Here is a 4,353-nt window from a genome sequence, read left to right on the forward strand (position 1 = left end):
TGGTTCCAAGTTACGCAGAGACCCTGTATATCTATACCTACTAAAATTATTTTTTATTTCTACACAAAAATGTCTAAATTAATTATAAAGAATGTCTATGTGATTTTTGTAATTAACAGTTTAAAATTATGTAGCTTCAATAAATGTCCTTTTTTCATATTGATTTGGGTCAAACCATGAATAATCTGTATCTTAGAATAAACTTTTATTTAGGAGTCCTTTTTAATGAATAAAACAGGACATGACATACACATACAACTTAGATCCAAAATATAAAATAAAAAATATCCAACAAGAACAAACAACCAAAGCTGTGACAAATATACAAAATACAAGTGAAGTTAGACGCGTTTCTTGTTCTCAACGTAATTTGTCCTTCAAACTATCTCGGAACCGGCAACGTTGGAGTTGAGGACACGCATGCGCAAATTAGGGAGCCGCACTGTATCTTTAGCCGCACCTGCAGCGGGACTCCGTGCACTTTCGTTTCAAGCGATGCGATCGCATTTATGCAAATTAGCAGAGTATAGACGTAGTAGAAGAGGTGTTCCCAAATTCCCAACAGACTACTAAATTCCACACGGACGTAAGCAGTGATTGGTCGTTATCATCTGATTTTGACATAGATAGACATATGGATTTGGATGAATTTTTGTGGTTATGTAAGTATATTTTTTGTCTGTCTGATTGACACTTTCTTGTTTTTGAAAAATTTGTTCAAGAATGGAAATATGAAGACGTGGAAAGATATGCAGAAAGTTGAGACAAGTTATGTAAGGTCTAGAACAGTTCACACAAAGAAACAAGATGATTTATACTATGAGTATAGTTTTTAATCAATTTCATGCTATGAGTGTAACAGAAATAACATAATAATATGCAAGGAGTATAGATGCTAGGAGAGTATATTATATTCATTGATGTGGTAAGTCCTTTATTAGTTGCAATAATTAAAACTTATAGGTACTTGTCTATCTTTAGGATATAAGCCCAACTATAAAATAATTAGGACAGAGAAACCTGTTCCATTCATTGTCCCTCCAGACTGATTTGCAAACTGTGAGATCAAGGACAGCTTTCTATCAGTTATGTATTGGAAAACACATGCTGAACCATGCATCTGTAAAAACTACAAGAAAAAAATGGTTGTAGAGAAATTAATGAGGTGCCACCCAATAAAATTTCATGAGATTCAAGAATGTGAAGATACATGAGCAATTTCAGGTAGGGATCCTATTAAATTACATAATGTAACTTTAACACAGGTATATGAAAGTGAGTGTAAGGCAGTGGTCTCCAATAAACACTGTACACGGCCTAAGGCATCTATTGGATACCACCAGTTAAGTCGGTGGCTACTACAAATTACTCTGTAATTTGAATTTGTTTTAGAATTACTCTTTTCTGTAACTCTTTTCGGTTGTAAGATAGTTTTCTGTCCTTCAAAGTTTATTAAAAGAACGAAAATGAACAATTTTCCTACAGCGTGACATACGCAGCCTACAACATCTATTGGAGACAACAGCCTTACACATTGTTTTGTAGAGTTTGTAACATTTTTTGTATTCCCTGTTACCAGTGCAACTGTAAAGTATATGAGCTGAAAAATACCTTATGAATAATACTAACTCTGTTTTAGATGATGCTGCAAGGTGTTTGGGAGAAAATAAAAAGAGAAACTGAGTAAACATTGAATTTGATATTAAGATAGTTTTTTAGCTCACAAATGTTTTTTGTTTTGTATCTGTATTAAATTTTTATTATACAGTAGGTACTTAGCACCCCAATTATCCGTGCTCCTCGTGATCGGAAGTGGCACGGATAATTGAAAAGCACAGATGATCCAATCATTAATTTCTTATACAGTGAGCACGTAAAGGTTGGAATAAATTCATTTTCTCGAGAATGGATGACTTTTGAAAAAAATCCCAAAACAGGTCAATTTTTAATTTTAAATTACGACTTTTTGGCATATATATAATACTAGTGACGTCACCCATCTGGGCGTGATGACGTCATCGATGATTTTTTTAAATGAGACTAGTAGTCGTGTGATAGCTCATTTGAAAGGTAATTCAATTCTCTATTCAGTAATATAAACATTAACATAATTATTTATACAGGGTGTCCAAAAAATTTTTTTTGTATTAAATTTATTGACATAAAAAGAAGAATGTATGTAATTTATTTATTTCAAAATACATTTTACTGCTCGCAGAAAACAGGAAAAAATGTATATTTGAAAAATAATCATTGCTTTTTGCTTAAATTAAATGTTCAAATTGTCACGAGGCTGGTGGGTACCTGCTTTAATATTGAATTTAAGCCAAAAACAATATTTATTTGCCAAAAACACATTTTTTCCTGTTTTATGATAGCAGTAAAATGTATTTTGAATTAAATAAATTACACTCATTCTTCTTTTTATGTCAATAAATTTAATTCAAAAAAATTTTTTTTGGGCACCCTGTATAAATAATTATGTTAATGTTTATATTACTGAATAAAGAATTGAATTACCTTTCAAATGAGCTATCACACGACCCCTATTCTCATTTAAAAAAAACATCGATGACGTCATCACGCCCAGATGGGTGACGTAACTAGTATGACATATATGCCAAAAAGTCTTAATTTAAAAATAAAAATTGACCTGTTTCGGGATTTTTTCCCAAAATCGTCCGTTCTTGAGAAAATGAATTTATTCCAACCTTTACGTGCTCACTGTATATGATTCATATAAGAATATTTCATAAGAATTTCTTATGCATGATATGTACTTACCTATCATAAAAAAATAACAGAAAAAATAAATCTTTCATTATGAGTCTCCTTTTCTGCATATAGAGTTTCTGTCGAGTGATTAAAGTGATGCTATTTTGATAAAACCTTAAAAATTCAATTTGAGTAATAGAAAATCATAGCACGGATAATCCGCAGCCCGGATAATCTGCACACGGATCGGGGTTCTACTGTAGTTGTATAGGCTAATTTACAAGAATGTTAGTTTGTTTTTATAGATTTTACTTGATTCATAAATATTGTGAAATTTCTTATAAGATTATATTTACATATATACGCATACTTAATTTAGGTCTGAATTTTAAAGAATTGTTAAGTAATGATGTTATTTTATAGACAACATTATAATATACTAGAGTTGTACTTTAAAAATCAAAATATTACTGGGTCCCAGGCGGGGTTTAGAGGGGTTTTACCTTCGCCATTGCACCAATAAGAGCCTCCCCTCCTTTGATTTCCGAGATTTTTAATAAAGAATAAAAAATTTTAAACATTAGGTATTTAGTGTTTTATTTAGTTTGCAATAGTTATTTTCAGTAAACATTTTTTATTATCGTATATTTATGGTGAAAACAATATTTAGTGTAAGGTTCTAGAAATTAAAGTCATTTTGAATTTATGCAAGGCAGGTCCACAACAGCAATTTTTATTTTAAGACAGCTAATGGAAAAACTTGAGAAAGAGAAAAAGAAAGACTCGCACATAGTATTTATTAATCGTGAGAAACATATGACAAAGTTACTGGAAACCTACTGGTACTAAGTAGGAAAGGAATACCGGCTGAATATGTGAGTGCTGCTAGACATGTATGAGATGGTAACGATCAGAGTTCAAGCAACGAAAACAGAATATTCTTTTAAATATGGTATTACAAATCCACATAGAGTAGTTAGCTGGGATAAACAAGAGCTCCACAAGATGATAGTTTTATGTATGTAGGATCGATATTACTGAGCAATGAGAAAGTACATGGAGATACTAGATACAAGTAATAGACCTGGATCCCGCGTATGAAAAAAAAGTTGATTATTAGCAAGCTGACAATTTGTTAATGGCTTAACGGTGTCGAGTCGGACAGCATGATTTGAGTTTCCACTAGACTTGTGTTATGGACGGATTTTACGGGCTGTGATTGGTCGTATTCAAATCAAGGACATTTAGGATTAGGAATCTCTCTCACTCGTTTGTTGCAGTTTTAGTTTTAAGGTTATAATACTTATACATATTTACATTTTAAATTTGTAAAGTTATAGTTCTTCTACAATAAATATTATAATACAAATGAATATCTTAATTTATAAATGTAAAGTTAATATTTTTCAGAGTATTTACGTACTTTGTATGCTGTTTTTTATTAAGTACTTATAGTTTTCTCGGATCTACATTCAGCAAAAATTATATAACTAGGGGGTAGTAATGTTATAAGAAAATTAAATAGTATAATTTATACTTATAAAAGAGATAATATTATATTTATTTGTGTCTTAAAAATGTATGATTAACTTTCAGACTTATTTGATCTGATGTACTAAATTGGCTCAGAGACTAACA

The 4,353-nt window shown here is 31.0% G+C and overlaps 1 long non-coding RNA gene across 1 annotated transcript; it reads left to right on the forward strand.

The window, feature by feature from the left end:
* Nucleotides 1–312: 312 nt before the first annotated feature.
* LOC126886586 (uncharacterized) lies at nt 313–3,298 on the forward strand. The gene is made up of 3 exons (XR_007698698.1): nt 313–925; nt 982–1,224; nt 1,640–3,298. It is a non-coding gene; the product is annotated as an uncharacterized LOC126886586 (long non-coding RNA).
* Nucleotides 3,299–4,353: the final 1,055 nt, after the last annotated feature.

This window comes from Diabrotica virgifera, chromosome 6 (assembly GCF_917563875.1).
Source record: "Diabrotica virgifera virgifera chromosome 6, PGI_DIABVI_V3a".
NCBI classification, from domain to species: Eukaryota; Metazoa; Arthropoda; class Insecta; order Coleoptera; family Chrysomelidae; genus Diabrotica; species Diabrotica virgifera.